Source organism: Momordica charantia, unplaced genomic scaffold (assembly GCF_013281855.1).
Source record: "Momordica charantia cultivar OHB3-1 unplaced genomic scaffold, Mcharantia_2.0 BLBB01000139.1, whole genome shotgun sequence".
Classification (NCBI taxonomy): domain Eukaryota; kingdom Viridiplantae; phylum Streptophyta; class Magnoliopsida; order Cucurbitales; family Cucurbitaceae; genus Momordica; species Momordica charantia.
Window position 1 is genome coordinate 6526 of NW_028275295.1, and position 13125 is coordinate 19650.

General features: G+C 33.0%; 2 non-coding genes and 1 pseudogene across 2 annotated transcripts; all 3 read right to left on the reverse strand.

Moving 5' to 3' along the window:
- Window positions 1-4915: 4915 nt before the first annotated feature.
- LOC148207541 (uncharacterized) lies at window positions 4916-6203 on the reverse strand (annotated as a pseudogene).
- A 1005-nt stretch (window positions 6204-7208) lies between these two features.
- TRNAW-CCA (transfer RNA tryptophan (anticodon CCA)) lies at window positions 7209-7282 on the reverse strand. Its single transcript has one exon. It is a non-coding gene; the product is annotated as a tRNA-Trp (tRNA).
- Window positions 7283-7446: 164 nt separating this feature from the next.
- Window positions 7447-7520, reverse strand: TRNAP-UGG (transfer RNA proline (anticodon UGG)). Its single transcript has one exon. It is a non-coding gene; the product is annotated as a tRNA-Pro (tRNA).
- Window positions 7521-13125: the final 5605 nt, after the last annotated feature.

Sequence of the window (13125 nt, forward strand, 5' to 3'; positions counted from 1 at the left end):
ATTAAATTTTATTAAAAAAAATTATAAGACAAGATATAATAAATAAAATAATACAAAAGTGTATTATGATACATATATTTCATGTCGAAAGATGAGTAAGTCCATTTATTTAATTCGACATTCCTCATTCCTTTTCTATATATACTCACGTAGATATTACTTAGTATAATTATATATGAATTAGTATAATTATAAGATACCTTTTATAACAATCAATAAATAACAGGTAAAAATATTAATATAACAATTAATATAACAATAAATAACAGGTACAAATATTAAGTCGAGGTATCCATTCTATGACAACTCTCACCAACTTACCCTCTATTTTTGTGCCTTTAGTGGGCCTAGTATTTCCGGCAATTGCAATGGCTTCTTTATCTCTTCATGTTCAAAAAAACAAGATTTTTTAAATATGCTAGTGCCGTCTATGTTTTTTTAAAAACTTAGACTTTGACGATAACACAGCTATCTATTTTGTAGACTAGAGTCTAACATGTGGCTTACTCCAAACATAAGCGATTATACATGCGTAAACATGATATCTGAGGAAATGAATTATAAGTATTTCTAAAATAGAAAATATATAACAGATCGGGCGACGAATGTTTGAGATGTAAAGTCAATATATCTATATGTATGTAGGTATCTATAGGGAATCATATAAAGGTGATGTTATTATTTTAGATCTAAGCAATTCGATGAATTATTCCTAAAGTAAAGGTTCACATCAAAATAGTGCTAGTTGATTAGAGTTACTTCGGAAATAAAAAAAGTAAAATGGATTTTTGTTATTCTATCAATTCCAAGAAAATGCAACGAGATCTAGTATGAGTTGGCGATCAGAACGTATATGGATAGAATTTATAAGAGGATCTCGAAAAATCAGCAATTTCTGCTGGGCCTTTATCCTTTTTTTAGGTTCATTAGGGTTTTTATTGGTTGGAACTTCCAGCTATCTTGGTAGGGATTTGATATCTTTATTTCCGTCTCAGCAAATAATTTTTTTTCCACAGGGGATCGTGATGTCTTTCTATGGGATCGCAGGTCTCTTTATTAGCTCCTATTTGTGGTGCACAATTTTGTGGAATGTAGGTAGCGGTTATGATCGATTCGATAGAAAAGAAGGAATAGTGTGTATTTTTCGTTGGGGGTTTCCTGGAAAAAATCGTCGAATCTTCCTCCGATTCCTTATGAAAGACATTCAGTCCATTAGAATAGAAGTTAAAGAGGGTATTTATGCACGTCGTGTCCTTTATATGGAAATCAGAGGCCAAGGGGCCATTCCCTTGACTCGTACCGATCAGAATCTGACCCCACGAGAAATTGAGCAAAAGGCTGCCGAATTGGCCTATTTCTTGCGTGTACCAATTGAAGTTTTTTGAAAAATGAAGTTCAGAATGAATGCTTTCTTAGTTCGTAGCAAGAGGGATAAAACTGAAATGAAAGAATCGTCTTTTTATAGACCATAGTAATAGTATAACTTAACTGGAATTTCTTCAGAATGCTCATTTGAGCCAAAGCAGACGTATACGGAACAGCCAGAAAACAGTCTTTGTCCGAAATTTTTTTTTATGCGTATGTAAATCTACTCCATAGTAACAAAAGTGGACTCTTTGTTATTTTCTTTCTGTATTATTTCGAAATTCAAGGACTAACCAATGAATCACAAATCAAAAACTAAAAAACAGGGAATGGATTCATAATAGTATCCATATGACTTGTAATAGAACTTATGTTTGATATAAATATTAGTAGTGTAGAGAGTTAACGAATGAAGTGAGTTCATTAAAAAATAAAAGACGAAAAAATGGCAAAAAAGAAAGAATTCTTTCCCCTTCTATATCTTGCATCTATAGTATTTTTGCCCTGGTGGATCTCTCTTTCATTTAATAAAAGCCTAGAATCTTGGGTTACTAATTGGTGGAATACTGGGCAATCCGAAATTTTTTTGAATGATATTCAAGAAAAGAGTATTATAAAAAAAGTTATAGAATTAGAGGAACTCTTTCTCTTGGACGAAATGCTAAAGGAATACCCAGAAACACATCTACAAAAGCTTCGTATCGGAATCTACAAAGAAACGATCCAATTGATCAAGATGCACAATGAGGATCGTATCCATACGATTTTGCACTTCTCGACAAATATAATCTGTTTCGTTATTCTAAGCGGTTATTCTATTCTTGGTAATGAAGAACTTGTTATTCTTAACTCTTGGGTTCAAGAGTTCCTATATAACTTAAGCGACACAATAAAAGCTTTTTCTATTCTTTTATTAACAGATTTATGTATAGGATTCCATTCGCCCCATGGTTGGGAACTAATGATTGGTTCTGTCTACAAAGATTTTGGATTTTCTCATAACGATGAAATTATATCCGGTCTTGTTTCCACTTTTCCAGTCATTCTTGACACAATTTTTAAATATTGGATCTTCCGTTATTTAAATCGTGTATCTCCGTCACTTGTAGTGATTTATCATTCAATGAATGACTGAAAAATCTAATGTTTGTTACTTTGTACATAAGTAAAACATTAAAAATTTTATTTATTCCTTCTACCCATCCAGAAGGATGCCTCCTATATTCGAGTAACATTATTTCAGTAAATAGCAGAATCATGGATAGGGAACTATACTAGGGACCTACCTAATTTTATTGTATAAATTTTTGGGCTCAATGATTGGACCATGCAAACTAGAAATACCTTTTCTTCGATAAAGGAAGAGATTACTCGATCTATTTCCGTATCACTCATGATATATATAATAACTTGGGCACCCGTTTCAAATGCATATCCCATTTTTGCACAGCAGGGTTATGAAAATCCACGAGAAGCAACCGGCCGTATTGTCTGTGCCAACTGCCATTTAGCTAATAAGCCCGTGGATATCGAGGTTCCACAAGCGGTACTTCCTGATACTGTATTTGAAGCAGTTGTTCGAATTCCTTATGATATGCAACTGAAACAAGTTCTTGCGAATGGTAAAAAGGGCGGTTTGAATGTGGGGGCTGTTCTGATTTTACCCGAAGGGTTTGAATTAGCCCCCCCCGATCGTATTTCTCCCGAGATTAAAGAAAAGATAGGCAATCTGTCTTTTCAGAGCTATCGTCCCACTAAAAAAAATATTCTTGTTATAGGTCCTGTTCCTGGTCAGAAATATAGTGAAATCACCTTTCCTATTCTTTCCCCGGACCCTGCGACTAAGAAAGATGTTCACTTCTTAAAATATCCCATATACGTAGGCGGGAACAGGGGAAGGGGTCAGATTTATCCCGACGGGAGTAAGAGTAATAATAATGTTTATAATGCTACAGCAGCAGGTATAGTAAGCAAAATAATACGAAAAGAAAAAGGAGGATATGAAATAACCATAGTGGATGCATCGGATGGGCGTCAAGTGGTTGATATTATCCCTCCAGGACCAGAACTTCTTGTTTCAGAGGGCGAATCTATCAAACTTGATCAACCATTAACGAGTAATCCTAATGTGGGAGGATTTGGTCAGGGAGATGCGGAAATAGTCCTTCAAGATCCATTACGTGTCCAAGGCCTTTTGTTCTTTTTTGCATCTGTTATTTTGGCACAAATATTTTTGGTTCTTAAAAAGAAACAGTTTGAGAAGGTTCAATTGTCCGAAATGAATTTCTAAATCTGCGGATTTATCAACATCAAGTTCGTAAACAAAACCAAATTCTTGTTGGCAATTCTATAATTTAATTATGTATGATCAAAAAATTATGAAAAACCTTTTCCTTGTTTTTGCTTATATTCTTTTTCTACCCTATTTCGGGAATGACTTGTACCGCATTACTAGTCATAGTATGGATATTGTGAGGAAGACTATTTTACCTCTTCTTTATTTCTTTGTTTTTTACAATACAAATAGGAGCGGTATTATTATGTCACTGGTGTCAGATTGAAATGTCATTGAATGTATCCATTTTGATTCTAATAGAATAAAATTCGATTAGATATTAAAAATAAGATAATTAAATGGAGAATAGAAAAAAAATGAAGGGAACAAAAAATTCTAGAAGGGATTATTCGTCTTCCTAGTCTTCGACACCAGAAAAATTCCTTTTCTTGTTCTTGTGTCGAAATAATAAAATAATTAATTATTATTGATCCCGTTCGTCAAAGATCCCTATTCTTGGTTTCAATTTTTCCCGGTTTATCAGAACCTTTTTTTAGATTTATTACATAAGTAGTGAACAAATTCAATGAACTTATAAATTTTTTTTATATTAAAATAACTAAAGAAAATTCTATTAGTATATTAAAGGGTTTGTGATATCTGATCGATAGAAATATATTATTGTTATATTGTGATTGTGTCATCCAGAAAGAGGGAATCGAGTGATTCTCTCTTTCTTTTTTTTTCACTTTGAAAGTCTCGACCTATACTATCGCGAAAGATATGTTCTGAATCAACTTTTTGAAGCAATTCATAATTATAAAGAAATGAAGTTTTTTGAAACATCGGAAAGATACATTTTGTCATTTATACGAATAAATTATTCTAATTAGTAAGAGCTCAACGGGACCTACCCCCTCTTTTTTTTCTGATTCGAGGGGGATCCTGTTGAGTTCTTACGCTTTCATGTCTACAACTCAGTTCATCCGATTATTACAGGGATGAACCTAATCCAGAATATGAACCATAAAAGAAAATACCGATTAAACCGATCACAGTAATACCAGTTACAGTACCTATTATCCAAAGAGGAATCCTTCCAGTAGTCTCGGCCATTTGTCCCACTTCCCTCCACATTTCATCAAGTGGTCGTGCTAGAGACAGAAACAGTCATAGATAATTATGAGATGATATCCTTCCGAATGGGATAAGATAATTCGTACTATTATTTAGTATTTTCTTTTATTTAATTGAAGAAATAATTGGAAAATAAAACAGCAAGTACAAAAATGAGTAATAACCCCCAGTAGAGACTGGTACGATTCAATTCAACATTTTGTTCGTTCGGATTTGATTGTGTCATAGCTCTATAATTCGGATTAGGTTTATCGTTGGATGAACTGCATTGCTGATATTGACCCTAAAAAAGAAACGGTAGGTACAGCTAGTCCGTGAACAGCCAACCATCGCACTGTAAAAATAGGATAAGTTTTATCGATAGTCATTTGGTCCTCCTAAAAAGATCTACTAAATTCATCGAGTTGTTCCAAAGAATCAAAACGGCCAGTTATTAATGGAATTCCTTGTCGGCTCTCTGTAAAATACTCATTTGGACGAGGGCTTCCAAAAACATCGTAAGCTAAACCCGTGCTGACGAATAACCAACCTGCAATGAATAGAGAAGGTATAGTAATGCTATGAATGACCCAGTATCGAATACTGGTGATAATATCAGCAAAAGAACGTTCTCCTGTGCTTCCAGACATGCCGAGCTCCACATATTCTTGTACAGTCAAAAGGTGATCGATTCCGTAAAAGATGAGATCAGTAAATGGAAATTAACTGAAATTTTATCTTTGTAAGATCGTCAATATTGTACCGAGGGTGTTTTCAGAGTATACCGAATCAGTATAGCTATCCTTCTTCTGACGCAGCAACGCAATTTCACAATCAGTATCGAAATGAAGCACTAAATAATTAATTTCTTCTTTTCTTGGTGCTTGTCGATGTAGAATCATGTACCATTCATTCAATATAAAATTCGGAAAATTCCTGTAGTAGTATAAGGGTTGTCTCGGTTATTGGCTTCGGGCTAGAAACCGAAGATTGGGTAAAATGTGAATCCTACTGGTTGGTTTATAATAATTCAGGAAGCAGATTCTCATAGTTCCAAAATTAAATTAAATTAGACGTGAAATCTAGAAATATTCCTTTTGTGTTTGTAGTTATATTTTTTGTTTGAATCTTTTTTTTATTTTAAGGAATTGGTTAGTCGTCCAGTAACAAGTAACAGTAGTACATACCATTCGATGAAAGAAAGAGAACAACGAATAAAATAATAATCAATATTCGTAATGCACGCATTATTGTTGTTATATTAGACTCAAAGGATCGTTCTTCAACTAATTAGAAGAATGGTTTTAATATGGAAAGCAAAAATGTAGAACCTAGTTTCGAGTGATCTGATCGTGCGATACTTTTTTCTTTTTATTCAAGATTTTATGGGAATGAACCCACTACTGAAAATTTAATTAGTTGGAATAAAATTAAAATAAAGGGCATTATAAGGTCATTCATTCTTCAGCGATTCAAAGAACATTTCATTTTTGGAATCAAGTTACACAACATAGTTTATTTATTATTATTTTTTTTTTTTAATATTAAAAATTTTTTTATATATTTTATCTTTCTAATTATTTAGAATCCATTTAATAGTTAATAGATTTATATATTAAATTAATTTTTAATAAAAAAATTATTGTTTATAATAAGAATATTAGTTTTTACAACTCTTGAGTTGTCCAATGAATCCGTTGATTCGGAATCGCGGGATAGAGAGACAGATGCCGAATTGATTTCTTACCTATGTCACAAGATTTTTGTTAGTATCATCTATAATGATAATAATAGATAAATCAAAAACTTTCAATTGAATTTATTCTTTCAATTGGTATTTTTACTTATCCATCCGCGTATCTTTCAAAAATAGAAACTTAGGGAAGTGCTTTATAAACATATGGATAAAAATAACGTATTTCATTTAGCCTCGTCATGCCTACTATCACTAGTTATTTCGGTTTTTTACTAGCAGTTTTAACTATAACCTCAGCTTTATTTATCGGTCTGAACAAGATACGACTTATTTGATTGAAATAAATTGAATGCACAATTCAAAAAAAGAAACATTTCTGTGGTATTCCATATATTCTATATATTGTAGAGTTCTTTACCTTGTCAATTCAATTTCCAATTCTTGGTCATTGAGATTCATGGGCAATACAGATTAATATTTTAAGGATAGATATTACCTCTCCTTTTCCTCGTTCAACTAAATTGAAATGATTGAAGTTTTTCTATTTGGAATCGTATTAGGTCTAATTCCTATTACTTTGGCTGGATTATTTGTGACCGCATATTTACAATACAGACGGGGGGATCAGTTGGACCTTTGATTAATTAACAGCTCTTTTTTTGATTGACCTCCTACTTGCTTTATAGGAGGTCAAATTTTTATTTATGTTGAATTATTTCAGTATAATTTTCGATCTAACAATAACAAGAATCGAATCACGCTCTGTAGGACTTGAACCTACGACATCGGGTTTTGGAGACCCACGTTCTACCGAACTGAACTAAGAGCGTTTTATTATCAAACTAAATGCAACCCTAATATATCTTGCATAAATATATTATCATATAGAATATCAGAAAATTAAATAAAAAAAAAGATTGATTCGGTATATGTATGTTCAATTTTTATGGATCTCAATTGATTCCTCGTTACTGTTCAGACGATAAGTAATAGGTAGGGATGACAGGATTTGAACCCGTGACATTTTGTACCCAAAACAAACGCGCTACCAAGCTGCGCTACATCCCTTTCAATTGGTCTACAGTGTCATTGTAGAGAATCCCTGTCTTGTTTTCCACATTTTTTTTTTATTTCGTCCATTGGTATACACAAATTATCTTGCCATTTCTTCTTTTTTGTCTCATATCATATAACATATATAAAATATAATAAAAAGACTTATATACGTATGAAATAATAAATATGAAATCCGCCGTAAAGAAAAAAGAATATTTGTGGGGGCGGAAAGCGACATATTTTTTTTATAATAAAAAAGGGAATATCTACCGAATTGAACTGTTGTACATTTCAATTTGAATTAGGAATTCCGCGGACAATACAAGCGGTTATTAACTATATATACATTTGATGGTATGTAATACCATTATGTATTACAAATTACTATAAAGTAGGAGGGTTTTAAATGCGAGATCTAAAAACATATCTCTCCGTGGCACCGGTAGTAAGTACGATATGGTTCGGGTCTTTAGCGGGTCTATTAATAGAGATCAATCGTTTATTCCCAGATGCGTTGGTATTCCCATTTTTTTAATTCTAGTTATTGACTTGGGAAGGGGTGAAGAAGATTAGAAAAACAATCAAATATCTGTGACTAATCCCCTTCCCCTTCTTTTTTTTTAGAGTTTTTAGACTTAGAATAAGTTAGAAAAGAGAAACAATAAAAGTGTATTCAACCTCAGTCAAACTCGGACTCGGCGCCGGGGTCCAATTGAATTAATAAAAGAGTGAGAACGGAACGGAAATGAAAATGTGATGGCTAGGGCAACAATATCATACAAGATACTTAAATGAAAAACTGTACTGCGATTCTAAATTTAGAAATCATTGTATTACTATATTTGATTGCAACGAAATCTTTCATAATTTTATTTCGAGTTACCAACTTATCTTTTTTTCTTTCTTCTTTTCTTCATTTTGGATCGGAAAATGGAAGAGTTGCGTGAATCAAAAATCCAAGGGAGGTTCATGGCCAAGGGTAAAGATGCCCGAGTAACAGTTATTTTGGAATGTACTCGTTGTGTTCGAAACGGTGTTAATAAGGAATCAATGGGGGTTTCCAGATATATTACTCAAAAGAATAGACACAATACGCCTAGTCGGTTGGAATTGAGAAAATTCTGTCCCCGTTGTTACAAACATACGATTCATGGGGAGATAAAGAAATAGATCGAACCGATCGTCTGTGTGTCACCCTTTTCCAATCCAAGGAAGATGAAAAATTACATATATTAGACATATTTTAGATTTAAATATAAACAAACCAAATCCTATTTCTTAATTCTAAATCATTTTAGATCCGATCGAAATAGGATTTTCGGGATAAGGAATAAACAAACCATGGATAAATCCAAGCGACTCCTTCTTAAATCCAAACGATCTTTTCGTAGGCGTTTGCCCCCGATTCAATCGGGGGATCGAATTGATTATAGAAACATGAGTTTAATTAGTCGATTTATTAGTGAACAAGGAAAAATATTATCTAGACGGGTAAATAGATTGACCTTAAAACAGCAACGCTTAATTACTATTGCTATAAAACAAGCTCGTATTTTATCTTTGTTACCTTTTCTTAATAATGAGAAACAATTTGAAAGAAGCGAGTCGACCGCTAGAACTAGTGGTCTTAGAACCAGGAATAAATAGGCTTACTCTTCAATTGAATTTAAATTATAATCTAAACTCAACCGCAGATTGATGCTTTGTTCGAAAAATCCGAAAATCTGGATTTTTTTGTCGTGGCGTAAGAAAAAAACGAATAGGGGAAGAATAATAAATCTTTTTTTTATTGAACATATTTGCTCATTTTGACTACTTTATCATATTATCATATTTTATCATACTAATTTCTACTCTACCTTCTCGGAGTTCATTCTCCAGAGAACTCCATTTTAAGCATTCCGCTGGATTCTTTCCAATCTTCTTATTTTATAATCTCATTGGAAATCATATAAAGACAATTCCTATTTAATATAGCGATTTGGGCAAGTATTTTACGATTAAGAAGCAACTGACCCTTGTACATATTGTGTATGAATCTACTATAACTGTAGTATACCTTATTATATCGAATTACTGCATTTATTCGAGCGATCCACAAATGTCGAAAATTTCTTTTTTGCCTACCTCTATCCCGATAAGCTGAAGCCAAAGCTCTTATTTTCTGTTGAGTAATAGTTCGAGTAAGTATTGAATGAGCCCCTCGAAAGCTTGATGCAAATAAACGAATTTTTGTTCTACGTCTCCGAGCTATATATCCTCGTTTAATTCTAGTCATTGAATAAATGAAACTTTGATGAATAACTAATTGATTTCCTTTCTTTCAGTTATTCCTTTCTCCTTTCCTAGTCTATTAATAACAAAACGGATTTTTCCAATGTATAAAATAAAAATTCCAATGGCTTTTGCTACTATAACCTTCCCGACCACGATTTCTTTTTTTGTTCTAGTCACCTTAAAATACGAAATTGTATTGATACTAAGTATCAAAAAAAAAAAAACAAACATAGAGTAAATAAATAAAAATAGAAATGGATAAAGAAATAGTGGGTTCCTTCGTTTCTATGGTTACTTCTTAAACGGTGAGGTCCTCTCTATACACCGGAGCTCCTTCTTTTATTTCATCAATGTTATTGTTAACTTGTACAGTTCACCCTCTTTGGCTCTACCCATGAATTAACTAGTAATCGGTCTTTCACAACGAGATCCACCTATACAGTAACGGTATTTAATTATGAAGATTAGTTGGGTAGCTGACCCTCTTAGTCCGTTCTTGGAAGAATAAGGCCATAATCTTTCTGTTAAATAGGATTTCCTCTGCTTAATGGATAAGCATTTGTTACCAATGGGGAATTCTTTCTCATCTAAAATTGAAGTGATTGGATTTGCACCAATAGAAACCATAAATTTGATACACAATAAAAGGATATACTAAATCTTTTTTATTTATTTTTAGTTTTTAGGTAGTGAACGGAGTTCTTCCATTCATTCTATCCTATTCACTGGTACTGATCACTGATACGGGAAAAATTTTGTACTTTCTTTTGTCCCGGTCCATGGTCTGAACGAGTCGCACATACACCCTAGTACATGTTCCTCGACGCTGAGGGCATCCCCCAAGGGCGGGTGATTTGGTGACATTTCTGATTGGCTGTCTTGTGTTTCTAATAAGTTGTTTAATAGTTGGCATGTTGAATTGTATACATAATGAGTTGGTTTAGATCAATCCTAACCGGATGATTATGAATTACTTCTATATTCTATATTAATAGTATTAATAGTAATAGAAAATATTATATTAACCCCCGGTAAGAAGATAAAATATAAAATTTCGGATTTTTGCGTGAAATCCCTGCTATTTTTTATTCAACCGCTACAAGATCAACAATTCCATGAGCTTGGGCTTCTGTTGCTGACATAAAAACATCCCTTTCCATGTCTTCGGATACAACCCATAAGGGTTTGCCTGTTCTTTGTACATAAACCCTTGTGATGGTTTCGCGCAGCTTCAGTAGTTCTTCCGCTTCCAGGATAAATTCTCCCGTTTGTGCCTCATAAAAAGAACTAGCAGGTTGATGGATCATTACCCTGATGATTTAATAAAAGGTTTTCTCTATCTCGCATGATCGTGATGAGTCAAAGATAATAAGAAAAAAGATAGGATTAACAACCGTACAGGCATCCTTTGTGCATTGCATACGGCTCCACAATGGAATTCATTTTTACCTTCCATCGAAGGAATAGAAAATAGAGGATCTATCAGACCCAGAGCAGTAAATGATCCAATAACCACCCTTCCTTTTTTTTTTGTAATTTAAAAATACTATGATGGTTCCGTTGCTTTATTATTTCGTTTGTTATTCAGCAATCCCAAAGTTTCTTTTTTTTTTTCCTAGTTAAATTATAAAAAAAATATAAATAAATATTTCCTAGTCTTTCATAACGGAAATATTGTTAAGAGCCTTCCGTCGTGAAAACAAAAAAGTTTGTGACGCTGAAAGAGGCCTCCGATAAATCAGCTAAAATCGGAAATGCCTTTTATCTCATACTACTCTTTCGATACATAATCTAATGGTTTAGAAAAAAAAAAACAAGAAAAAAAATTCTCATATCGAATTCAAAGTGCCATGCTATTATTACTTAATATTCATATTTTATATGGCGAAGGCATAGTTTTCTTTTTTGTCTCAAAAAAAAAACTCATTGGCGCCGAGCGTGAGGGAATGCTAGACGTTTGGTAATTTCTCCTCCGACCAGAATAAAAGATCCCATTGAAGCGGCTAATCCCATGCATATTGTCTGTACATTTGTTCGCACAAATTGCATAGTATCATAAATAGCTACTCCGGGTATTACCCATCCACCGGGAGAGTTTATAAATAAATACAGATCTTTGGTATCATCCTCTATACTGAGATATACCATAAGACCAATAAGTTGATTCGAGATCTGGCTATCAACCTCTTGGCCTAAAAAAAGTAATCTTTCTCGATAAAGTCGGTTGATTAGGATAAAATTGTATCCCTTAAGAACCGTACGGGCACCTTTTGATGCATACGGTTCAAAAAAAATAGCGAAAAAAAGAATCAATGTTTAGATTCTATCCTTCTTTAGAGGACTCTTTCTAACTTCTAATGAAGGGGCTTTTTCTTCCCTTCCATTTTTCAAGAAAGGTGAGTTTTGTCCTTTGGCCCGCGGTCGTTTATCTATACTATAAATTTCAATAAATAAAAAACCAATTCATTAAATTTTTAATTTATCGAACTAACTTTTCATTGATGTATTGTTTCATCGAGATCAAATTTAAATTGCGATGTCATTTTCTTGTTCCCGAATGGTCTTCTTCAATTCTTTTAGGTTTATGCTCTACTCCGAGTAAAGATCTGCCCGATTTGGATTTGCACATATAGGACAAATGCCCCAATAGCATGTCTTTTTGCTACGACTTCTTTTTTTTTTCAATTTATTTCATGCTTTTAACCAAATATTCAACCAACGTATTCATCATATTACTCGATTGATTAAAAGTTTTATATCAATGCTATTTATAATTTATAAATAGAATATGATACAAGTAGTAATCATAGAATAGATAGATTACAAATTGAGTTTTTTCTAAGCGGAGCCTGGATACTTCATTTTTTTAGTACAACCAAGAAAACCATAAATTATTCTAATTGATAATATTAATCTGGATACCCCCCCCAAAAAATAGATCTAATTGCACTTCACGCTCCAAATTTTTGATAATTCAATCAATCCGTCTTGGGCGAAGAGAGGATATCTCGATCGGGGGAGAGAACGGGGAAATACCATATGACCCAATATATCTGACAAGTCGCACTATACGTCAACCCACGATGCATCTTCCTCTCCAGGATTTCGAAAAGGTACTTTTGGAACACCAATAGGCATTAAAGCAAAGAAAAAATAATTAAGTACTATAGCTCACTTTGATGTGGAAGCGTAACAACAGGTTTATTGTCTTAATAAATAAGATGGGCCTTTATCAGATTTTATCTTTTAGCATATTTTATACATAGACATATATTGAATAAGTTCATAAAAAAGGAAGACAAAATGAATGAATAAAGGAAAATTCTTGCGAATAAGTCTT